Genomic DNA, 26,155 nt, shown 5'->3' with positions numbered 1-26,155 from the left:
TGAAAACGTGCCCTTCTTGGACTTTGATGCTTGACTATCCCTCGTATTTATTTCTGGCCAATACCTGGAGCCTTTGGGCCTGCCTAGGAAAAAGTATTGAGGTCTTTAAGCTCTTTCCTTGAAGACATATTTTCTAAACCACCAAACCCTGATTATCTATCTCCTATCTATCTATCTGTCTATCTATCTATCTATCCATCCATCCATCGATCTATCATCTATCTTTGCTTAAATTTGATGTCCTTGACCAAGAAAGTAAAAGAAAGTTCATTGTGGCCATATTTTCATAAACAAAATAAGGTAGAGGCACACAGTATATGCCTTGCATATAGCAGATGTTCAATGCATACTTTTTATGCCTGTAAAATTCATGAAAATAAAATTAAGCATTTTCAAGTATACAATTCATGTATTAAAGTATACAATATACATCTACATTCATGCTTTGTGCAAACACCAACTCTATCTAGTGCCCATAACATTTAATGCATACCTTTTGAAAGCTATATGAAAACAAAGATTATTTGGGTGATTCAGAAGAAATTTGTCATTTATTGAATTCATTAGGCAATTTATTGACTCTTAAAATTGTGACTATCTTAACTACATTAATATTTTTTCATTTTGTTTTTTATTCGTCTATGTGGTAATGATAATATCAGCTATTATTTATGGAATGCCTACTACATGCCAGATACTTTACGTATATTTTCTTATTTAAGCCTCAGAACAACTTAATGAAATAGGTATTATTATTAATAATATTGATCGAAAAGAACACTAAAGCTCAGAGATTTTAATTAACCTGCCCAAGGCCATACAGCTACCAAGTGGCAGAGCTGAGGCTTAATCCAAGCCAGTCCGACTCAAGGACTTGATCTCTTAATCACAATGAAATGATACCTCATGTGGACACACACTTATTATCTGTGACAAGTGTGGATTATGAAGAAAGTTAAAGTGTCAGCAAGCAAAAAACTAGATACATGTAAACTCAAGATTAAATGCTTGGAAACAAGGACTGAGAAAAAGCTAACAAAACACCAGAAATCTCATAGAACTGTTCAAAATTAGGGAGTTTTTGCTGGAAGTTTTTCATATAGTTTGAGTGACTTGTATTTAATTATTCAACTGTCAGGATTTTAAAATCATGATCCTCTTGCATCACTGGTTTCTCTCTATTTACTGGATCACTACGTCAGAAAGGAAACTTGTTCCAATGTCTTCTATTTTAAAAAACAAACTGAAAAACCTTTCTGGTTACCTTCCCATTTTTCTTCTCCTCTTTATTGCAGGACTCCTTGAAAGCATTGTCTACGGGCATTACTTCTTCATTCATTTCCCATCTTTTCGTCAACCTGCTCAAACAGATTCCATCCCCCCCACTCCACTGAAACAGCCCTCATCAAGGTCACCAGTGGCCTCCATCTTGCCAAATCCATCACTCTCTTTTGGGTCCTTAACTTCTGAAACTTCAGCAGCCTTTGACCCCACTGACCTCCTTGAAACTCTTCTTTGCCTGCTGCCTCACCATACTCTCCTGACTCTTGTTCATCTGCACAGGCTCCCTTTCTGGGTTCTTTTTTTTTTTTTTTTTTTTTTTTGCGGTACGCGGGCCTCTCACTGTTGTGGCCTCTCCCGTTGCGGAGCACAGGCTCCGGACGCGCAGGCCCAGCGGCCATGGCTCACGGGCCCAGCCGCGCCGCAGCACGCGGGATCCTCTTGGACCGGGGCACGAACCCGTGTCCCTTGCATCGGCAGGCGGACTCTCAACCACTGCGTTACCAGGGAAGCCCCCTTTCTGGGTTCTTGATTCTTCATTCCGGAATCTGGTTCCTTTTTCTCTGCCCCAGGGCTTGGTTGCAGGACGCACGCAATTTCCCATCTGCCTGTCTTCCCTAGATGATCTCATCCAGTCCCTTGACTTTAAGTACCTCCTATATGCTAATGCTAATCAAACAATATCTTCTGCTCAAAGTCTCCCCCAGAGTTCAAACTCATAGTTCCAGCTGCCAGCTTGATAGTTCCTCTTAGAGGTCTAATAGACATCTCATACTTAACATGTCTAAAACTGAACTCTTCATTTCTGCCCCTAGACTTGATCCTCCCGAAGAATTCTCCATCTTATAAATGGCATCATAATTTACCCAGTTGCTCAGGTTGAAAAAACAACAACCACCTTGATTTTTCTCTCCTCCATCCCTAACTAATTCATGACAAGTTTGCTTAACTCTACCTTTACATTATATCCAAAATCAGTCCAATTCTATCCCTATCTCCCCTGCAACCATTGTAATCCAAGCAGTAATCATACCAATTATGTCATCATTACAATACACCCAATAGCTTAAAACTAGTTTCTCTGCTTTCTCTTATGCCCTCCTGTAATTCATTTTCAGGACAGCCACCAGAGCAAATCAGATCAGGTTATTCCCCTGCTTAAAACTGTCTTTTGATTCTCATCTCAAATAGAACCCAAGCTCTTTACTGCAGTTTTCAAGCTCCTATGCACACTGCCCTCTGAATCCATCTAGTACCCCTCTCTCTTCCTCTCTTTCTGAGCTTAAGCCACACCAGCCTCCTCTTAGCCCCAAGTATGCCAAGCCCCTTCTTGACTGGCTGTTTCTTCTGCCTGAAATTCTCTTCCCCTAGATCTTTACATAGCTGACTTTAGATCATCTAGGTGTCAGTCAAATACCACCTTCTTATAGAAGTCCATGGTAGCCATCCTTTCTAAACTAGCCAACGTGCTCCATATTGGTCACTGTCCTATGGCTCTTTTTATTTTCTCCATGAGGATCATCACTATCTAAAATTGCTTTGCTTGCTTATTATCTCCCCACTTAAAATATAAGCTTCGGGAATTCCCTGGCAGTCCAGTGGTTAGGACTCCATGCTTCCACTGCATGGGGTGCGGGTTCGATCCCTGGTCTGGAACTAAGATCCAGCATGCCGTGTGGCATGGCCAAAAAAAAAAAAAAAAAAAGTTAAAAAAAATATAAGCTTCATGAGGGCATCGATTATGCATGACTACTGTATCCCCTATGCCCAAAATAGAGCCTATCACAGTCTAGGTTCCCAATAGATGAGGAAATGGAGGCTGAAAAAAATTAAATGATGTGTCCAAAATCATCCTGTTAGTAAGAGATGAAGCCAAAATTTGAACCCAAATCTGAAAATTTCGCTCTGAATCTTGGAGTCCTTCTGTTACATGATAATGCATGTAATATATGTTCAACAGGCAATGATTTTCATTATCTGAGTAATGGGAAAAAGTCCCCTGGCTTTTTGTTATTCGTAAAGCTTATAAAAAGCTAACTAAAATAATTTTTTTCTTTTTCCTTGCTCTGAAACATTATTATATTTACACACACACACACACACACACACACACACACACCCATACCTTAAATGAATATTCTATGTATCTGGAAAATGATTTTGTATTAATCAAATAGGCCTTATCTTGACTGTTCTATTTTTAGTGGGCTAAAACTGATAGGAAAAGCCATATACTGATTTTTTTCTCAGAAAACTATAAAAATAAATTTGGAACAATTTACTATGCAGTCAATGTGGGTTTATGCTCTTTTGAACAAAATTTGTTTTTAAATTAGAGTCTTACATCCTCTATAAAAGGTTTCATAATGCCATTCTCAAAGGGAAGAATTGTGGTTTGCTAACAACACATCTTGAAAGTGCCTGAAATAGAAATACAGAAATTATGTCCTAGGAAGAAAGGCAGTAATAAGACTCTTAAGTAAATAACCTGAGGATTTTCAAAATAATAGGTACATATATTTTTTAAATACTCTATGATTTTCTCCTCATAACTCGAGTTTTCTTTTAATTTTTTTTTGCATCAGAGAAATACATGTATCAATACTTAGTATATAAAGTCAAAGATGTTTATACTGATGTTTCTTGATCTTTCACTTAATTATTATCTATTGACTTTCTACTATGGAAGATGAGGATTTAGCTTTCTTAAATGCCTCAGTCTACCTTCTGCCACATACACTTTTCCTCCAATCTCCCCAATATGGTGAGGTAACAATTTTTGATTAAACTGATAATCGATGTTTACATGATGTCTATTGTTCACAGCTGAGCTATGTATGATTGCAGACAACTTTTTTCTTTTATTAGTATTAACGATTGCCTTTTTTGGCCATTGGTTTAGTTCTTTTTGTACCTCTCACTAATTCATCTACAGACATTTTTTTTAAAAAACACTTTAAAATTAATTAATTTTTGGCTACATTGGGTGTTCGTTGCTGCGCACGGGCTTTCTCTAGTTGTGACGAGCAGGGGCTCAGTAGTTGTGGCTTATGGGCTCTAGAGCACAGGCTCAGTAATTGTGGCACATGGGCTTAGTTGCCTCGCAGCATGTGGGATCTTCCCAGACTAGGGCTCGAACCCGTGTCCCCTGCATTGGCAGGCGGATTCTTAACCACTGTGACACCAGGGAAGTCCCATCTACAGACTTTTTGATAGAACTATAACTCCTTTCACTGTGGCACAAACATATTAGATAATCTGTTTCTCTCTCTCTTTTTTTTTCTCTCTAATTTCTTGGAAATATCCTTCCTGTGGTGCTCTACTTCTTGCTTTAGTCTGTACTGGTTGCTCTCCGTAAGACTTGTTGGACATCAGTCCTGGTATTACTTTTATCATATTCCTAAGAATTCTCTTTACTATTATCTTGGAGTAGATCTTCCACTTCCTGGGCCCATGTCTCTTTCTTTTTAGCTTACTTTCTTATGCAGTTTACGTTTCTCAGTAAAATCCTGAGAAAGTGTACATTTTTGGAAAGTAGCATATATAAAAATGTCTTTATTTTTCCCTCAGACTCAATGGATAGTTTAGCTGGATGTAGAATTCTATAATAGAAATAAGTCTCTCTCAGAATTTTACAGGTACTGATCTTGCTTCCAGTATTAGTATTGAGAAGTCTGATGTCATTCTGACTCCTGATTCTTTGTCTGTGATATACTTACAGTCTGGAAGATTTTAGGATCTTCTCTTTATCTGTAGTGTTCAGAAATTTCAAAAAGAACTGCCTTGGTATGAGTTTTTTTTAATTCACTGTGCCAGGTACTTGGTGGTTCTATTCAATCTAGATGATCATGTCCTACAGTTATAAGAAATTTTCTTGTGTAGTTTCTGCAACTTTAGAGGGCTTATTATGGGCAGTATTATTGGTTGGCGTGTCATCCAATATTGCTCATAAAAATGCTTGTGTTGAAGATTTTTTAAAGCTTGATTTATAATTTTCTCTCTTTCAGTTTAACAAAAGGTGAGCTGATATCTCTTGTGAAAAATTTTCTACAGATATTATTATTTTCTCCCCTTGGAAAAAGAATAGACTCTTCCTTGGAAAAAGAAATGTCAAACTTATTCTATTAAGGTTAGATACCGTGTATGCTTGTGTTTTATTTTTTTAATAAATTTATTGTTTGTTTATTTATTTATTTTTGGCTGCATTGGGTCTTCGTTGCTGTGAGAGGGCTTTCTGTAGTTGTGGCAAATGAGGGCTACTCTTCGTTGTGGTGCGCAGACTTCTCACTGTGGTGGCTTCTCTTGTTGCAGAGCACAGGCTCTAGGCGCACGGGCTTCAGTAGTTGTGGCGCACGGGCTTAGTTGCTCCGCAGCACGTGGGATCTTCCCGGACCAGGGCTCGATCCCCTGTCCCCTGCATTGGCAGGCGGATTCTTAACCATTGCGCCACCAGGGAAGCCCCTTGTGTTTTAAATTTATAATGAATTAGCAAGACTTTTGTATTTGTCACTAAGACCTATCCAAAAAAGACCTATCCAACTTTTGAGTACTGAAATGACCGAAATAAAACAAAATAGTCAAACCAATATTAATTATTTGCTCACTCTTCTGACTGGATTTGGGAGAAAATAAGCTGGGAAAAGCTCAGCCCTGACTTCTTATGTAAGAGACTTGGGCAGAGATACTAGTCAGGAATGGGCCACATCTACTCCTGGTGCTAAGAACAGGGTAGGCAGGTGGAGGAAAGAATCTTAGAGGGCAGAACCCAGGTCAGATGGTGGCAGGAGTAGGGAAGTAAAAGTCTTCCTTGTTCTGGTGATGCTTTGAAATCCTACTTTATAGTTCAGAAGAATAAACCAAACAGCTGAAAGCAGGGGCCAGATAACTGTCTGGTGTTGATGGTGGCAGTGGTAATCATTGACTCCTCAGCCATCGCTGGCTATCTTCATCCTCAGAGATGTCCATGGGGAGCAGAATGACTTCAACTGGCACTGGGAGGAAGGACGATGGGCTAGTGATGCCATCTGCACCTTTGCCACAGCACCAAGTATTATGCATAGGCCTCTTTCCCTTTTCAAGGGCCTGGGTGGGTGCTTAATTTGGTTGAATCATATAGGTGGAGCAGGAAGGATGCAGATAAATAAGGCAGAAGCAGCAGTGTGACAATCTCACTCATTGTTCTTAGAGGAGAACTTGGAATCTGTGTTAGGTGCAGCCAAAAATGATCGGGATATTAGGCGCTGTACATCCGTTTGACTAGGATATTGATAACTTCATGCAGTGGAAAGAAATGGTTTGGGGTGTGGCTGACACCAAAAGGATACTCAGAATTGTTCCAAGACAAGCAACATCAGTAATTGTGTGAGGAGCAAGTCAACCAGATTAATTACCAACTTCTGTCTGCATATGTAAGATAAAATAGTTGAGCCAATATTAATTAGACCTTCACTCTTCTGATTGGGTCCTGGGAGAAAATAGTAATAATAAAATTTATATGATATGAGATATAATAAATAATATTAAAATAGTAACTAAAGTGTTGCCCTAAAGTTTTTTTTACATGAGTTAGTGCCTTTGATCTCCATTAGAGTCCAGTGAAGTAGGCACTACGTTACTGCCATCTTACAGGTGATGCAACTGAGTCAAAGAGACGTTAAGTAACTAGCCTAAACACATACCAGTAGTGTTTAGGAACTTCACAGCATGAATCCTCCTTAAAAAGAAAAAAAGAATGTGTCAAATTTACAATTTATGATTCTAAAGGGAAGAGAAAGTTACCTCCTGAGTCTATCGTGATGAAAACCTATTACATGACTATGGGGGTGTGGGAGGCGGCTACAGCTCCTGGTAGAAAGTCCTACAGCTCATTCACATGACCTTGGGAAATCTGCTATATGTACATGAAAACAATTAAAGTGTATCCAAATGCTGGAGAGGAAACAAAGAGGGTTACACTTGGTATTTCTCCTGTAAGAACAACTGCATGATATTAATTTTAAGTACAGAATATGTATTGTCTATTAATCAGGACTTTAAAAAGTAGCACTCCGTATACCTTTTGCTAGCAAGCATGCACTCATAAAGCACTTGCTTCAGTTTCATTATTTAAGAAGATGCTCAAATCCCAAAATATTTTTGGCTCTGTGTATTTCAACTAAAGATTCTTTTATCAGGTTCATTTAGAAAATTATACTAAATCTTCACTCTTTGCCAATGTAGAATTGGGTGAAGGTGTAAGAAATCAGATAGAGTGTTAAAATTAATTTGTGCTCCCCAAAATAAAATTGTTTGTATGTTACTCTTCATATTCTTTTTTTTTTTTTTTTTTTGCGGTACGCGGGCCTCTCACCGCTGCGGCCTCTCCCGCTGCGGAGCAACAGGCTCCAGATGCGCAGGCCCAGCGTCCATGGCTCACGGGCCCAGCCGCTCCACGGCATGTGGGATCCTCCCAGAACAGGGCACGAACCCGTGTCCCCCTGCATCGGCAGGCGGACGCCCAACCACTGCGCCACCAGGGAAGCCCTCTTCATATTCTTTGATATGTACAATCCTTGGGGGAACAAAAGGGGAACTGAAGCAGCGTTTATTCATGTCTCACTATGCCACGCACATTATGTACTGAAGTTTACGATGCTTTTTTTTTTTTTGCGGTACGCGGCCCTCTCACTGTTGTGGCCTCTCCCGTTGCGGAGCACAGGCTCCGGACGTGCAGGCTCAGCGGCCATGGCTCACGGGCCTAGCCGCTCCCTGGCATGTGGGATCTTCCCGGATCGGGGCACGAACCCGTAACCCCTGCATCGGCAGGCGGACTCTCAACCACTGCGCCACCAGGGAAGCCCCTATGATGCATTTTTCCTTCCTAGTCTGATGTGATCATTGGGAGGCCCTCCAGCATCTGGTTAAAACACAGGCAGTGGCATCAGAAGTGCCCAGGTTCAAAGTCCACCACACCACAAAAATAGCACTTAAAATTTATACAATATATGTCATTATTATTCTTACATGAAATCTAACTATGGCCAATAACATGAAAGATCGATGTTGTATTTCAAATTCAAGGATATCAAATACCAACATCTGAAAATCCCACCCACTAATCAAGATTATCAACAATTCATTTATTGATCTACCAGCCCTATCAAATATCTTATCATGATGAAATTTCTACTCCCTCTTAGAAATCTGCTTAATATTGCAAATCCCAACAGGAGGCTTTCTAGCTATACACTATACATCAGACACAGTAACTGCCTCTTCATCTGTGACTCACCTCTGCCAAGGTGTGAGCTACAGATAAATTATCTGAAACGTACATGCAAACAAAGCCTCCATATTCTTTATCTGTGTATTCGTTCTTTCTAGTGCCGTAAAGCTTTGGGACCTGGACAAGCCATAGCAATGTCTCTAAGCCTCAGTTTTACTCACGGATTTTTGCAAGGAATGCATTAAATACTATAGGTAAAGCATTTAGCCCAGGGCCTGACACATAAACACTGGCTTTTATAGCATCAGGGCTAGGGCCCAGGTGAGGTAAGGCACGTAAGTGCAAAATTTAAGGGGGTGCCCAAAAAACTCAGTAATGAAGATAAATAATATTTTAATGCAATACTTTAAAAATTGGAATTAGTGCCAAAAATCCATGAAGAACAAAATATCAAAAATTTCAATAAGGACAGTACTGATAGTCCTGATTTTTCCTTCGCTTCACGTCAATGTGGCTTGGAATGGCACACAGTATAATGTATCATGTATGTTGTGTTATCGTTATTTAGTGGGTATTGTCATTTCTTTTTTGTTGTTGAACAGAAGTGAAAGTTGTCTCTTAATTCTCGTACCTGTGAGGATCACTGTCCAATAATGTACTACTTGGCAGAGAAGCTAAAACAAGAGTGTCAGCTTACGTGGGGCTCCATTGTCTAAACTGTGGTGTCCTGACTGGTTAATACATGGTAAATAAACATGATTGTTTTCTCAGCTATACTGAACTGAGCTATTGTGGCATGAAACTTCAGAAGAGCTTAAAGACTATACAGTATATATATATATATATATTTTTTTTTTTGGCCTATTTTCTGAAAATTGCTGGAAGGAAAATTTTTTCCAAAGTCAGTGTGCAGGAGTCTTAACGGCGCCTGCACGTGAAGGAAGGAGGGAGCTAAAGTGATAGATTCCTGTGGCCTTTAAAATGATTGAATAACGATGGAAATGGATGCAAAGTGACTTCTCTACTGGAGCAGAAGATTCTTATTACCTTCCATTAACTCCGTTTGGTCTTCAGGAAGGGGCAGAGCGAGTGAAATACAGAAAACTGAAGAGAAGAAAACCTCACTTTGGAACTTTCTCCATGACTGTTCCTTAAGCCCTATCTTTCTACTTGTTTTGATTTTGCTGTGAATTTATAAATAGTGAAGACCAAAGAAATAGAAGAAACATTTGAGAGCTTTATACCAAGAAATTTGCCTTGAGAGCTGCTATTCTTTTGAGGGAAAAGCATATCAAGTTCCTGTCTGATTTTTTTTTTTTTAAACAAGGTTTCTTATGTCCTTAGATTTTGAAGGATAAGTCAAATATAAATACATACCTGCACACTAGTTTTAGCAGCTGTGTAAAATGAGATTTATAAACTAAGGGCTTTGTAATGTGGATGTTTTGCTACTAGAGTTGACTGCTCAGAAGATCTTTTATAGCTCTTCAGTGTTTTATTTTTGATCTATCACTTCAATGACATTATTTGCCCAAACAAAAGTCCATCTGTCTTTCTAAGCTATGATTTTTTATGAACAGTGTTTGCATTCAATGTGCAAATGTCCATGTATTATCTATTTAAGCAACATCACAGGGCCATCACTCAAGGAAGTTGAATGAGGTGAACATTAATATAGCTCTTTCCCCTATTTTTTAAATGTAACAAATACTTTTTATGTTCCCCTCCCCCTTCCCTTTTCCCCTTTCCCCTTTTGGAAACATGTCAGGATCTAGATAGTTTAAGATGAGCAACTGAGGGGACTGAGAAATTGATCCACACAGAGCCTGGCTTCTTTGTGTTTCATCATAAGGTGTGCTGCAGGCCAGCCTAATTTTAAGTACCCTTTTAACAAGAGAACCTCGTGGAAATCCAGCTGGCAGACTCAAGGAGTTCAGGAAACAGGACCACAGAGGTTACACTCTGGGATCCTGGCCATGAGGTTGGATGCCTCACCTTGTTGAAAAGAGACACTGGACCTAAATGGTGCAGCATGACTTTGTTCCTGCTTGGCTAAATTTCTCAACACCACAGTCAGCTAAGTCACCTACGGCCACCTTTGAAAAACACGGAGAGCACCTACCCTGAGGAGATGGTAGACTTGGAGTAAGCTGTCGTCGACATAATTCCTCTGATGGCTTTTTTAACAATGGGCGTCTACGAACGACAGGAGATTCCTGGCCCCAGCCCTCCCTATTCCGCCATGATTCCGTGGACTCTGGTGTCTCTAAGGGAGCATATGCTGGAATCACAGGGAACCTATCTGGTTGGCACGGCTCTTCCCGAGGTCACGACGGCATGAGCCAGCATAGTGGGGTGGCACAGGGAACCATCACCACTGGAACGGCAGCTTCCACTCCCGGAAAGGCTGTGTCTTTCAGGAAAAGCCAGCTACGGAGATTAGGGAAGAGAAGAAAGATGATAAGGTGGAAGGGTTGCAGTTTGAAGAAGACGACTTTCCTTCTTTGAATCCAGAAGCTGACAAACAGTCAGCCATGCAGACCTATTGGGACCCCTTCTGGAGTGTGGGAAAACCCACCTAGTGCCAAGCAGCCCTCCAAAATGCTAGGCATCAAAAAAGTTTCCAAACAAGATCCTGCTGCTGCCTTCTCTGCTGCATTCACCTCACCGGGATCTCACCATGCAAACGGAAACAAATTGTCAACCATGGTTCCAAGTGTCTATAAGAACCTGGTTCCTAAGCCTGTACCACCTCCATCCAAGCCCAGTGCGTGGAAAGCTAACAGAATGGAACACAAATCAGGATCCCTTTCCTCTAGCTGGGAGTCTGCTTTTACCAGTCCAATCTCTGTTACCAAACCAGTAGTACTGGCTGGTTGTATAGTTTTAAGCTCTCCCAAAGAGAGTCCCCGCCAGCACCACTCCTCCAACTGAGATCAGCTCCTCTCGTCTGACCAAGTTGACCTGCCGAACTGCTGACAGGAAGAGCGAGTTCCTGAAGACTCTGAAGGATGATCGGAATGGAGACTTCTCAGAGAGCAGACACTGAGAAGCTGGAGGATTCAGAGGACAACAGCATGCCTGAACCAAAAGAAAATGGAGAGGAAGGCTGTCATCAGAATTGTCTTGCTCTCCCCGTAGAAGACGAAGGGGAGGTCCTCTCTCACTCTTTGGAAGCAGAGCACAGGTTATTGAAAGCAATGGGATGGCAGGAGTATCCTGAAAATGATGAGAATTGCCTTCCCCTCACAGAGGATGAACTCAGAGAGTTCCACATGAAGACAGAGGAGCTGAGAAGAAATGGCTTTGGGAAGAATGGCTTCTTGCAGAGCCAAAGTTCTAGCGTGTTCTCCCCTTGGAGAAACACTTGTAAAGCAGTTTGAGGACTCAGACGACACAGAAACAAGTAGCAGTGAAGCACCTGATGACGATGCCTGGAAGTAGGCATATAAATGCTTACTGTTAAATCTGACCCAGTAAACTCGGCTTGTGTGTTTAGGGGTTATACAGAAGAAATCGTCCTTTTCCTTTTCTTTTTCTTATGTTGTTGTTAAATACTTCATGCACAAGGGAAATAATCATATCCCAAAGAGAGAGCGAGCGATTGGCTTGTTTAGCTTTTGTTGTTGTTCTTCCCTGTTATCCACTTAATAGAACTTTGTGTGGTGGGAAAGATTTTTCAAACACACACGCATACACACAGTATATATGGGGCGCGATGCACAGGTGGGAGCTGGCGGGGCAGAGAGGAGGAGACGCGGGTCTGCAACAGCAGCTTCTACTACCAGCCCTTGGGGCACTCACCCCTGTGCTCAAGCAATCACTGTCAATGACAAAGTGACTATTGAAGTTATAACTATATTAAATTAATGCTAATAATTTGGATATTTTATTTTATGTCTGGCTGCTCGGGTAACATTAGCCCTTAACCCAGCATATATGGTTTTTTCCTTTTTTTTTTTCTTTCTGGGTACAGCTGTAAAATATTTGGATATAGGAAATGTGTTCTTCTTGCAGCCTTGATATTCAGGGTGGATTGTAAAGTATACATTTTTGTGAGATCTCAAAGATTAAGATTATTTTGATAACATTATTTACAGATTTAAAAGATGTGGTTATCACAAGTCTGTTGAGGGGGAAAACTACTGCATGAAATAACTAACTTGGAATAAATATTTTGCATCAGTTTGAAAAAAAAATCAATGTGCAATGGAATTTTCTACAGTGCTCCCTCACCTTGCCAATGAAATGGGTTTTGGATGAATCCGTTTAATAATTAGGTTATTCTAGAACTTCTGGCCACAAACTCTTTGGATAAGTCCTCCTGTATTCCAGATTTCACTCTCTAGTGAGTAGTATTATGTTAAGGCTCAGTTGTTTGCTGTTTCAACACAACTCAGGCTGCCTTCACCCTGCTATGTACACTAGCAATTACCTAAGTTAAGACATAGATAACACCTCCTAAGTTAACACTACTACACTACTAGGAAGAGCCTTCCAATATTTTGTGCTTCCCTGCTGGTTGCGCCCTAACTATAATTACTTTAAAAAAACCTTGTGAGATGGATAGATACCAACAAATCCATAAGCAAAACATAATATTTGAATTAGCTAACACATGAAGGGAAGTTATTAGCAAAAACAGATAAGTCAATTACAGTTTACTCAAAACATGTGAAAAATCCATTATTTTTACATATAAAAGAGGAAAACAAGGGATTTCCTTAATTCTAAGATGTTACTATTATCAACAAAGAAAACCACCAAAGAAAAGTCATAAAGAATAACACATATTTTATTAACTGATTATTAAGAGAATAATGTCCCACGGTCTGAACCCCACCTTTGTTCAATGTAAGATTTCTCTTACTTGATGAAAGATTTTTTAAAAGGAAATGGATATGGTGATGATGAAATTAGGGGCAGAATTTAGATTGAGTTAGTCAGTGCAAAATGATGTATTGTGCTCTCTGGTTCTTCATGACTCCAACAGCACATATAAATGCAAAGCATATTTTCTCCTATCTTGAAAATGTTCGCTTAGCACTAAAAACCTCTCTGTTGACCTTATTTCTCACCTTCCCTGCACTACCAAACTTCTCTAAAGAGTGACCCACACCTCCTCCTGCATTTCTCTGGCAGCCAGTCTTTTCTTAACCCACAGCAGTCCAGTAACTCAAAAATACCCATGAAAGGACTTCCCTGGTGGCGCAGTGGTTGAGAGTCCGCCTGCCGATGCAGGGGACACGGGTTCGTGCCCCGGTCCGGGAAGATCCCACATGCCGCGGAACGTCTGGGCCCGTGAGCCATAGCCACTGAGCCTGCGCGTCCGGAGCCTGTGCTCCGCAATGGGAGAAGCCACAACAGTGAGAGGCCCACGTACCACAAAAAAAAAAAAAAAAAAAAAAAAAAAAATCCATTTCCTGTAATGAGTCACAATCAAACAATTCTGGAAAAACAGATAGTTCTTTGAAATTTATCCTACAGAAATAGTTTGAGTTGGAAAAAAATTAAGGTAGGCTTAAATCATTGTGCACTGTGTCTCCTCAGGATTCAAAACATGTCACCTGAACAGGGGGGAAGACAAGGTCAGAAGTGGGAAGTCGTGGCTCTACTATACTATGAAACTTCAGGATTCCTACTGAGGAATTCAGAGTTTGCAAGAGCTACAATTATTTGTCTTCTTACTAATGAATCTTTTAAATTTTTGGATTCTGTTTATGCTAATTGATATGATTTTTTAAAAGGAAATTAAAGTCAGCCAGAATAAAATGGTATGTGTACGTAGCAAGGGCCCTCATTTACCAGGTCCTCTTCTTCTCTACCCTTGAGAGTGATGGAGTCTTGTGGCAATTACAGCATAAAGTTATGCTTTGAAGACCAGCAGAAGTACAGGAGGGAGTTCCCTCTGTTTTGCAGATGCTGTACTCTGAGGATTATAAGGATTGCTGCCATTCTCCTAGGAAGCCAGGAATGGGTGCCCTGCAGCTCTGAATCAAGGGGGAGTGGCAGAATGGAGCTGGGACCAGGGGAGAGAGTGGAATAGTAAGGGCGGGGGGTGGAAGAAATGAGGCAGAGGGGACTTTCATGTGCCCATCTGTGATGTACACCTTACACTCTGGAAGGCAACCCAATGGGGACAGGCAAGGAACATTTTGAACCTTTCTTGGGACTCTTGATGGTGGGCTCTGGGTTTGAATGAGTACTTTCCCGTAAGACCTGCATGTCTTTCCAGACATAGCAGAGAGTTATGTATGTTTCAAATATATTTTCAGTGGGAGAAAGTCAGTGGGAAACTGAGTGATACTGTTATCAGGATGACGTAGGATTCAATTCCATATACATTTACTGAGTGCGTACCATGTGCCAGGCAGTGGGAATCAAAGGGAAAAAAGGAAAGAATAATCACTGAGCTAAAGCGATGCTCCTAGGTCAGATCTCCACACCATAGTTCTCAAGCTCATGCACTCTCCTTATCACAGTGTCAGTTTCATGTGATTGATTGATGTGTTTCCGGCTGTAAGCTCTATGAGAGCAGAGATTCCTGTCTCTTTTTCTTTTTCACCATTGTGTATGCACAGTTCCTAGAGTTTGATAAGCATCCAAAAGGAATGTTCACTGAATGTTATGGAAGCATTAGCCCTTTGTGGGGATAGTATCCCGTTTTATAGGTATGGAAACAGAATATCTAAGACCACATAGAAGTAACTGCTGGAGAGAGGACTCCAGAACAATTCAGCCTGACTCAACAGCCCAGGGTCTTTCTACCAAATTCCCCCTTTCCCTGGGTCGGAGAGGCTGTGGCTGGTGGAGGAGACGGATAGGAACACCCTTCCTGGGTAAATACTAGCGACAGGAAAGAGGTATGAATCGGAGGGGGGCGTAGGTGGGGGTCCCCAACTCTGCTTAAATCCCGTCCACAGAGAGGAAGCAAATTTCTGAGTGGATCGGCGTGTGCATCCTGCTCAGAATGCACATTGAGAGGAAGGTGCAAAGAGTTAGGACGCCCTAGGAGGCGGGCGAGGCAGAAGGCAGGAGGAAGGGATGTGAAGAAGAGGGGTGGTAGCAGTTCTTTCTTGCGTCGTGCCTGCTGCCATGAGACCGGATCCTTGGTCCCAGTGGCCGGTGTCAAGGTGATTCATTAGATGACACTTGGCCGCCTCGAGGGTTAGTTAGTTCCGCTGCACAGGTGGGGCGTCAACGCGCAAGCTGTTTCCCAGACGGTGGCCTCATAAAATAACTTCTCGATTTGGAAGGGGATGGGGGTAGATAATAACGCTTTCTGTGGGAAAGAGGTCTGGTAAATAACGGATGTTAGGGCTCTGAAGAGAATTACAGGACAGGCACCATGGCTATTATCTTAATCAGGCACCATTTCAACACCCCTCTCTTCAAGTCAACCAGCCCTACAAGAGGACTTATTTTCCAATAAGCGAAATCCCCGCCCGCCGACTCCGAGCGGCTGGGCTGCGAGCTGGGTGGGAAACAGCAGCGGGAGGAGAGGCTATTTTGGGTGTGGGAAAGCGGAGGGAGGAGGGGCGGCGCCGCGGGGCTGGGCGCGGGCGCGGGGAAAGCCTCCAGCTCGGGCTGCCACGGCAACCGCGTCCAGGCAACGCGCCCGGAAGCCGCTCGGGCGGCGCGCGGCTGCTCGCGCCCCCCGGGAGCCGCGAACCCAGCCGGGCCGCGCGCCGGGCCAGGCGGCAGGCGCGCGCTGATTGGACGGCGCTCCCCGCGGCGCGGGCCCGCAGCCGGGCGCCTAGCACAGCCAGCGCCAGCGGCCGCCGCACCCAGCCGCGCCGGCGAGGACATGGGCCGCCGCGGCGCGCCCGCCCCCCGCGCCGGTGAGTGCCGCGCCCCGGGCCCCCGCCCTGCCATCTCCCGTCGCCCGAGGCTGGAGCTCCCCGGGCCAGCCGGTGACCTTGGGGCGGCCGCCGGGGGGCCGGGCTCGAGGGAGAGAGAGCTGATGCTCATGTGACCTGCCGCCGGCCGGAGGGTTTAACTGCATGCTGACGCGAAGGGATGAAGTTGGGCACCGAGCGCGACTGGCGTTGCATTTTTGCGGGGGCCGGGGGAGGTTGCATGCTAGCAAGCCAGCAGAAGCCCCGAGGGACTGTTTGGGGGAGCTGGGGTGGAGCACGGATTGCCAGGGGGCAGTGCCAAGTCAGCCGTCCCGTTACTCAGAGCAGAGTGACCTTGGGCGGGTTCACCTTTCTGCCCCCTCCCCACCCCTTTCTCATCTTTAAAAGGAGGGGCTCGGGTTCTTTGAAGTTCCAGGGTGCTGTTGTGCCGTCTTACGGTGAGCTGAGAAGGGGCCCCCAAGTACTGCAGGTACAGGACATACGAGGCTTAGCCTTGTTTCTTCTACCAGGGGTTTCCATTAATTGGCTCTCAAAGTGGTAAGATATGTTACCGTTTTGTGAAAGATTATGGAGAGAAAGCATGTGAGAGAGTGGATTCTCCTGATGCCCAGGTTAAAGCCTCTTGAGTGCTCTAAAGTCATGCCCAAAATCAGGGTTCAGACTCCTGAGTTCTTCCCTGTAGTTAATCTAATAGGAAACTTTGTATTTGAACAGGTAGAATCAAAACCCAATAGTGGCAGAGGCAGCAGCAAATGAAGTGAGTCATTTCTTCAATATGCACGAGGTTGTGTGTGTGTGCGCGCGTGCGTGTGTGCCTGGCTGCGCTCACGCCCTCATCTTAAAGTCTGTGTATGTCAGTGTTAGAAATTATTTCATAGGAGTAAGCAGATTTGAACCTACAGAAGTGCAGCTGTCTCAGAAGCAGGGGCGAACACTTGCAGCTTGCTCTTTAAATGAGTTGGGTTTGTGAAAGTAAATATGTTCTTTACTGAGAAACATCCCGAGCTTTACCCATTGGGGGATGTGGGGGGCGGGTGAGGGTAGCTGTGCTCCTGAGACTCAGTCATCTGTGTCACCTCTTCTGTTCTTAACATTGGCTGGGGCCCCTTTCTGTATTCTCAGTTCATAAATTCCCCTCTTCCTGGGAGAGCGAAGGGAGGGAATGCCCTGTCCCTCTCACAGGTTTGGGGTTGCCCCATCTGTCTTTCTGCTCCAAAGCAAACCTTGATATTCCTTCCAGTCTGATTTCATCTGTATAAAAATGTGTGTTGGGAAGACAGATTTTTCAATGTTAATGAATAAGCTTCTGCAAGCTTGTTTACCCGAAGGTTTAATAATCTGTAATGGTTTACATATTAGAAATCTGATAGCGTTCAGATAGAAAAATCCTTACTGCCCAAGAATCCAGCCACTAAGCCCTACAGACCCTTTAATGAATCACACCTCATTACACTTGGATCCCTTAATAACAAACTGTTCAGCCTCCTGTCCTGCAGGCTGCTAACCTGTGTGTCTCCAACCTGCCTTGCAGTCTCTTGTTTCTTACATCCTGCAGCCACATGCCTTTGTTTTCATTTTGCTGTAGCTGAGCCCATCACCTGTCCGTCCCCTAGCTCCAGAGCCTGAGTGAACAACTTCCCTCAGAACAGCCCTCTCCCATCTCAACCGGTGCAGGGACTGGGCTTCCCCTTGCTTCTCAGTGCTGCTTCCAGACCATTAACCCATCCCTAACAGGGGCTTCTCGCAACACGTCATGCTGTCTGCTTGTGCCCTATACCCTCCTTATCTTCTGAATCAGCGCTTGCCAAACCTGGTGGCTCCTCAGAATCACCTGGAGCACTTTGAAAAACGCAGCTCTTTAGACTCTCCTAAACATACCACATTAGAATCATCAGGTGGGCAAGACCTAAACATTTTTCTTTTAAAAACAAACCCAAAAAGAAGGAAACAGAAGGGGAGGGAAGATGGGGAGGGAGAAGAGAGTTCACCAGGTAATTCTGATGTATGCCCAGGTTTGGGAATCACTTCACTTGATGCTACAAAAAAATTAACAAACAAAGAAACAAACATGAACAACTAACTTGGTTCTGTTCTCTACCTTGTCTCTTGCTGGTGACTTTGGCATCACTGTTGAGGCTCTATTAATTCACTGATCTTGAAGTTCATCAAGGTCCTCAACATCAACTTCTATGGCCTTGATTTCTACTTTACTTCAGCCACTCACTTCTTGAACTTGTTTAGTCATGGGAATTTTTTCCACCTTCAAGATCTGGAACTTGGATGTCAGTTTGCTTCGCCGATTCTTTCCACTTAACTGCACCAGACTAACCGTCACTGAAGACTCTGGTCCCGTAATCACTTACTGTTCCAATCCCTTTATGTCTCTGTTTATCTATTTGGAGTGTATACGTTCCAGCCATTTCGGTTTTGTCCAGAATCCCAGAATCCTTTGTCTTAACGTGTTGGACTTCTCATATTCCAGTCCTCAATCCAAAATCACCCTCATCGTCGGCTTTTCCTTCTCCCAGTCTGCCAAGTTATCACAAAGACCTTTGCACTGGTTCCACTGTAAACTTATGCTAGCTCTAATTTCACCTAGGTCTTACTTTTCTGTGAAAAAAAAATCCATCTTTTATGAACTCCCAGCTGCATTCCATTAGAGGTTATGCCAGACTTTTCCATTCCTTAAACTTCCAGTCAGTTTCCTTTCTGGAGACAGCCTTTTTTCATTCATGAGATTAAGGATGTTTACGTTGGAGTTTACTGCCTTCTGCTTTAATGATAGTTCCCACTGTACCCTCCTTACCACCCCAAGAATTCTTTTTTACCCATCTTTGTCCTTCTTTATTTCCTCCCTCTGAGGAAGGAAATGTCTATCAGTCCCTTACCCAAGATTAACTCACATGTGTTGCACACTTTGTCTGGACTTTTCCCCTTCCTCCTTGCCTCTTTTGGGAACTTGCTCCATTTGTTATTCCCTTTCTCTAATTTCTTTGGTCCCTCCTTACTCTGCCCCAGCCCTCACTCCACCCTATATTCAAATCATCTTCTCATAATAAAAGAAATTGTGCTAGAGTCCCAGCTCCATCCAAAAGAACTGTCTGCAGTGATGGAAATGTTTTGTATCTGTGCTGTCCAGCGTGGTGGTCACTAGCCGTATTGTCACTAGTAGCCATATAGTCACCAGTAGTCAGATGTGACTGCTGAGCACGTGAAATGTGGCAAGTGTGACCGAGCAACTAAATTTCTGATTTTTGTAAAATTTCAATTAATTTAAATTCAATTGAAATAGTCACCTGGGGCTGACGGCTGCTGGATTGGGCAGCGCAGTTCTGCACCCTGCTCCTCTGTTGAACTGTCCTCAGGTTTCCCTGCCTCGGACTGCCCACTTACTCCTTCTGGCCACAGCCCCACCTTTCTGTTGAAACTGCTGTCGCGTAGGGCTCCAGCAGAGGTGTCCAGGTTGCAGAGCTGAGGCCTGTACCCTGTCTCCCTGCTCCTTGGTCTCTGCCCCGCATCTGGTGCCAGCGGGCACCCTTTTCCCCAGCCTCTCTCTTTCCGCGTCTCCTTGTCACTGGCTCTTCGGGGGCAACTCAGACCTCACTTACCTCCTTTCTCTTCCTGACTTCTGAATGGGAGGTTCAGTGGGATCCTGCCCTGGGCCTTTTTCTTACCTGGCCTCCTCCCTTCTCCCAGCATCAACCCCATCTCAGGGCCAACATTAGTCACTAATGGACAGTTACCTTGTGCCTCACGGGGCACCGTGGTTCTCTTGTTATCATGTCCTTCAATCCTCGCTCCACATCTGTGAGGCAGATAGCCTTATCGTTGCTGTTATGGAGTGAAGAAATTGAAGCAGAGAGAAATGAGAATAACTTAAGCAATTGTTACTACTGCTGGTTGTTAAGGAGCGAACTGAGAGAGCAGCCCTGGCAATCTGCCTTCGAGCTCTGCTTTTAACCAGTTTTACTCAGCCCCCCCAGACGCCTTCAAACCTCCATTTCCAGCTTTCTGAATCCCATTCAGAATTTAATACCCAGAAGCCCAGCTCTTTTGTCTCTAAACAGCTCTTCATCCTAGCTTCCTTAATCTTTTTTCCCCTGTTAACTTTTTATTTTAAAATATTTCAGATTTACAGAAAAATTGCAAGAATCATTTAAATAATTTCTATATACTTTTCATCCAAATTCTATAAATAATAACTATTCACCACACTTGCTTTTTCTTTCTCACACATTCGCTTTCTTTTTCTACACACATACACAAGCATGCACACACACATACATGTGTTGTGATTTTTTTTGAACCTTCAGAGTAAGTTATGGACATGATGCCCCTTTACCTCCACCCTCAAATACTTTAGTGTATATTTCCTAAAAAATACAAGGGCATTTTCTTGCATAACAAACATCAAAATCAAAACATTGACATTGATTCTGTACTATTATCCAATCTACAAACCTTATTCAGGTGTCACCAAGAGTCCTAATAATGTTCTTTAGAGCGAAAGAAGGAAAAAAAATCTTAAAAAAAAAAAAAAAAGCCTCTTCCTGGTCCAGGATCCAGGTCCAGGGTCTTGTACTGTGCTAGTTGTCCTGCCTCATTAACTTCCTTTATTCTGGGCAGTTCCTCAGTCATTCTTTGTCTTTCATGACCTTGACACGTTGGAAGGGCGAGGCTGTTTATTTTGTAGAATACCCTTTAACTTGGGTTTGTCTGGAGTTTTCTCGGAGTAGGTCCAGGTTATCCATCATCAGAAAAGCATCCCACAGGGGAGAGAGACATCATGTCCCTCTCGGTACATCTGTCATGATTTTCGTGCTGTCACCATCCTCTCTGTGACCTGCTTTTGCTCCCTTGGGTTATTCTGACTTGTCTCCTCTTCACACTCCTACATCCGGTTGGCTGTTGAGTGTTGCAGTGCTCCCTGCGCAGCCTCCTTCAATTTGTCCCTTCCTTTCCATTCCTCCTGTCTCTCCTGTTGTGGATTCAAGGTCTCCGCGCATGGTCCTGGCAACTGTTTATCTTGGCTTACCAGCAGGAATCCGTGTGTGCAGTAATTTTCACTGGTCAGTACTTCCTCTGCTCTGTCCTCCCCTCCACCCTTTCTCGAGCCATCCTGCATTTACTTGACCCACCCCTTTGAATAGCACACTCGAATGGCTGCTTCTCAAATGCATTTCCTGCTGGCCCAGTTCAAACTGATCCTGCCCCTGTCTGGAGGCCGTGCGTGGCTTGTGCCACCACTTGGCACCTACCGGCCTCTTCACTCTTGCATGGTGGCTTGTCTCTTCCAGTTCCCTATTGAATCGAAGCTCCTGAGTGCAGGAGCTGTGTCTTATTCACCACTGCAGAGGCTCAGTGAATATTTGTTGACTGGACTAAATGACTTGATTAAAATCATTAAGCGAATGCGCAGGCTGACCTTAGAGTTATCGGCTAGCGTGCCGTACGTGGTGGTAGGCGTGAGGCCCGTGCTTTACTCTGAGGGTCAGGTAGGTGTTGGTTCAAAATAGGGCCTGTTAGCAAAACGATACGTAATTCAGAAAGGTATTTCCATGTTGTAAGTGGAATAAATGATTCCCCCCCATGACATCTTAACTTTGTGTATATGTGTCAAGACAAAGAAAGGGCAGGTTGGATTTTTTAAAAAAAAGAAGAGAGAGAAACCTAACAGCATATTAAAAAATGGCCCATCTATTTCTTCACACCACAAGTGAACAGCTGAATGTGTGAGGAGCAGTTTCTCAGGCTCACATCCTCCCTTCGAGCCCTCAAGCCACCTGTTCTCTCCTCTCCATTGTCACCCCGACTTCCTCTCTGCTCCCGTCAGCACTGCCGCCCTTCCTCCATGCTCCCTACACTGTTTCTCCTCTTCCTCATTTCACTCTTTCTGCCTGTTCCTTTCTCTTAATAATTCTTCTGTTTTCCTCCTTCTCCCTAGATTGATTCTTTTATTTCTTGACTTCTTGGATGTGGTTTCATGTCCCACAGGTTTTTAACCTAAAAGCAGGTGAAAAAAGGATAAAACAATGGCTTTGTACTACTCGGTGGGCTTTTTTTGATTCCCCGCCTCTCCCCGCCACTGAGGGTCAGTAGATCTTGGTATTGTAAAAACGTAGTCATCAGTGATAATAAAATGGTTTATGTGATTACCTTTCTGCTACAGCAAGAGAGTTACTGGGAACATGCTGATAAACATCAAAAGGGCTGAAGTTTTCAGTCTGCTAAGGCAAAATTGGTGCTTGAGGTCAGGCAATCCGACCGCAGGGTGGTAAGTTGTTGAGGTTACTGGAACAGGAGTATTCCTCCTTGAGGTGTGCCTGCACTTGCTGGCTACGGTCAGCCTTTTTTCTCTCCTGAGAATGCTTTTGTGCCAATAACATCTCTGGACAAAGTAGCTGCAGAAGTGAAGGCAAGAGATTCTGCTGCTCAGCTGAGTGGGGCTGAAATAACAAGCGTGTTTACGTGGGAGAGAATGAGGGGGGTTGCTTTTGCATTATGGAATTCTTAAAATTGTTTAACCGAGAAGATGTTATTCAGAAACCCCTGGTGCCTTCAGCTTGTTTTTTGTTTATTTCAGATTTCTTTTTTTTTCCCCCCGTTTTTAATTATCTCTAGAAGAGCTCAGGAGGCCTCCCCTGCCCTCTCTAAAATAGTTATAATATTAATGTGCTGAACTCAAGTCGTTACTCCAGATGAAAGAGTGTCTCACAGACTCCTGTGTTCGACGGGGAAGTCCAGGCCCCTCCCGCCATGTATGAGGAAAAGGGCAGAGACAGGAGGCTGGATCTTTCTTTCCAGCCCAAATCCTTAGCTTTTCAGCCAAAGACTGGTGTCGGGTATGAACCCAAAAGTCACGACTAGCATTGTGTCCGCGTGAGTATACAAAGTCATGCCTTCCCCTCCTCTGTACTATCCTGGATGCATCGGGGGTGTAGGTAGTTTGGGAGGGAGAGAGTTTACGCAGGCTTTTCATAATACTTTTTCTGTTCTAGCTGGTGCATTCGGCAGATTCCTTTTTTAACATTTGGTAATGTGTCTTCTCTAATGCTAGAAAGAAAAGTTGCCAAATATAGCTGTGGATCATAATAAAACACCCTAAAGGTAATACGAACACACTTCTAGTGTGGGTGCGGGCATGGGTGAGCGCCCGTGCTCACTGCAGGGCAGCCTGAAGCAGAGCTCACGGCTGGAAGGCACCTTGAGTCAGCAATTGATATGTCATTTGGGCAGAGCCAGTCAGTAATTAAAATGATGGGCCTTACCAAAGTAGAACAAGCAAATGAACCAATGTTTACGAGCATCTGTGAAGGGGCACTGCACCCCTCTCAGGGGGGTTACAGATCCACGTGGTGTGTAGTCCCTGCTGCCCGACCGCAGCTCAGCTGGGGAGACAGAACCCACGAAAAGTTCAAATTAACAATAGAAGATTTAAATAGCATTTCAAAATAGCTGTTATTAATAGATGGGAACAGAAACCAATCTGTTTTTGCAGGGATTCTCCTAAAAATTTTAGCATCGTTCCAAGCTGTGCAGAGTGGATTAGAGCAACATCGGTGGCCACTCCTTGAGTTCCAGGGGTCCCGATGATTTCAGTCCACTCGTGAATCCATCTGGACCTGTCGGAGGCCACGTGTATGTTGCAGATTTACAGGATCCCATCAGTTATGCAGCAGTCCCTGCCCTGACTGCAAGGCCACTGTAAATGATTTGAACATTTTGAAGTTCGTTTTCGTATGGGTCAGAAATACAGCCACCCTTCACCTTTCTGCCATCGACAGAATTCCCCTGGTGAATGCACTAATGTGGAGCGGAAAGGACACAGGTCTTGCAAGGTGGAATGAAGGCCATTTCCACAAAAATGATTGGAAATAACTGCCTTGGGACCCTGTTGGTGGCGGGGTGGGGGAAGGACTCACTCTCCCTGGAGCCGAAGCTGTTTGGAATGCTGTGCTGGTGGCTCCCACTGATGGCAGCCCCGAGCCTGATATAAGGGCAATCCAGGGCTCCACGGGGGCCTTAACGCGGGTCCTGGGCTCAAGCCTCATTATGTACCCACAGGGAATGGGTACAAATTAGCAAACTGGGAGTTGCTCAGTCGATACAGAGTTTCAGTTTTGGAAGGTGAAGAAGTTCTGGAGATCTGTTGTACCACAATGTGCACGTAGTTAATACTATACTCTAAACTTTAAAATGTTTAAGGTGGTCCATTTTATGTTATATGTTTTTAACCATGGTAAAACAAAACTTAACAGCAAACTTACTTTAAACTGAGCCATTGACTCTTTTACACCCAGAATCAGTCGTGTCTCTTTGGTTTTGATAGCTAGAAGTGGGCGATTTCTGCATTTTCTCTTTGTTTATGTGTCTTTTCTCATTGGTTCCTTCTTTTATGCAAGAAGTTTTCACTTAAATTTTTGTCTTGAAAATAGCGTACTCATTGAAGTATTTTGAAAAGAAGGAAAAGTAGAATAGAAATGTACCCAGGGCCACTGTTTTATTTCCACTGTTTAAAAAAATATTATTATAATAGTACTTCTAGCACAGGAACCCCTGCCACACTGTCTCCAGGATGGCTGAGGGATTTCTGGGTTGCTGGGGTAATGTGCTATTTAAAAAATATGTATATCAGACTGTGTCAGGTAAGCTTCATTTGCCGTTGACCTAATGCGTCCAGAGAGGGACGTTTCGTTGTGAAGATGCCCAACGTCATAGAGGCTGTGTGAGGCCTTACAACATTCCTTCCTTTGGAGACTTACCCAAGATTTCCCTCAGATCCACCTCATAACCATAATGCCATCTACATCCCAAAGTATGCTAGCCCAATATATTTCTAGTAAGTGATCTCGGAGGGACAGCAGTGAGCGGTCCTGAGGAGAGATCTTAGTTCCCTGCCCAGCAATTGAACCTGGGTAGCCTGGATGAAAACCAGGAATCCGAGGTGCGAGTCCACCAGGGGCTAGGGGCTAGGGGCTAGAGGCTAGAAGCAAATTGGCCCTAGCTCTTTACCCCGTTTGAAAGCAAGAATGTTTCAAGGAGGCAAAAATTGTAAAAACAGGGTTTCCCTGGTGGCGCAGTGGTTAAGAGTACGCCTGCCGATGCAGGGGACACGGGTTCATGCCCCGGTCCGGGAAGATCCCACGTGCCGCGGAGCGCCTGGGCCCGTGAGCCATGGCCGCTGAGCCTGCGCGGCCGGAGCCTGTGCTTCGCAACGGGAGAGGCCACAGCAGTGAGAGGCCCGCGTACCGCAAAAACAACAACAAAAAAAACCAAAAAAACTGTAAAAACAGGTACAAAGTGTATTATTAAAGACACAGCACAACGTATGGGAGAGCACACAGAGAAGCAGTTTGTTTATTTAAGACAGAAGCAAGGCAGAAATACACACCTGGAGGGGAGTGTGGGAGTCCCGGATGAGAAGTGCAGTGAAGAGGGGATTTAAATCACTTACAGGGGACAGCCCTTCCGGTCTTTGTTTACATTTGGCCAATTATCTCGTTTCTTTTTTCACACCTGACTGGGCCTAGGACCCTCCCCAAGATGTGTGCGCAACTTTTTGCTAAGATGGATCCCTCCGCAGAGGCCTGTGGGTGCATTCCACACTTACGATGGGGTGACACCCCCTCCCTTTTTGACCCCCAAGGCGCCTTCCTGCGCATGTGCAGACAGGGAAGTTTTCCTTGACCTCAGGAGTGGGCATCTTATCTCTTTACTTTAGCAGAACTCAGCTTCTGCCACTAGCTTTGTCCTTGGAGTGTCTGGGTGAGAACAAAGCTTCAGTTTTACTCCACTTGACAGACACCAGCTG

At 43.8% G+C, this 26,155-nt stretch overlaps 1 pseudogene; it reads left to right on the top strand.

The window, feature by feature from the left end:
* Positions 1 to 10,141: 10,141 nt before the first annotated feature.
* On the top strand, positions 10,142 to 12,091 carry LOC111177577 (vasculin-like protein 1 pseudogene; annotated as a pseudogene).
* The last annotated feature ends 14,064 nt before the right edge of the window (positions 12,092 to 26,155 follow it).

Source organism: Delphinapterus leucas, chromosome 2 (assembly GCF_059928025.1).
Source record: "Delphinapterus leucas isolate spDelLeu-1000000601 "Yukka" chromosome 2, BTC_Dleu_Yukka2, whole genome shotgun sequence".
Lineage (NCBI taxonomy): Eukaryota > Metazoa > Chordata > Mammalia > Artiodactyla > Monodontidae > Delphinapterus > Delphinapterus leucas.
Note: the sequence above shows the minus strand (reverse complement) of the source record. Positions and strands in the feature narration are given on the sequence as shown.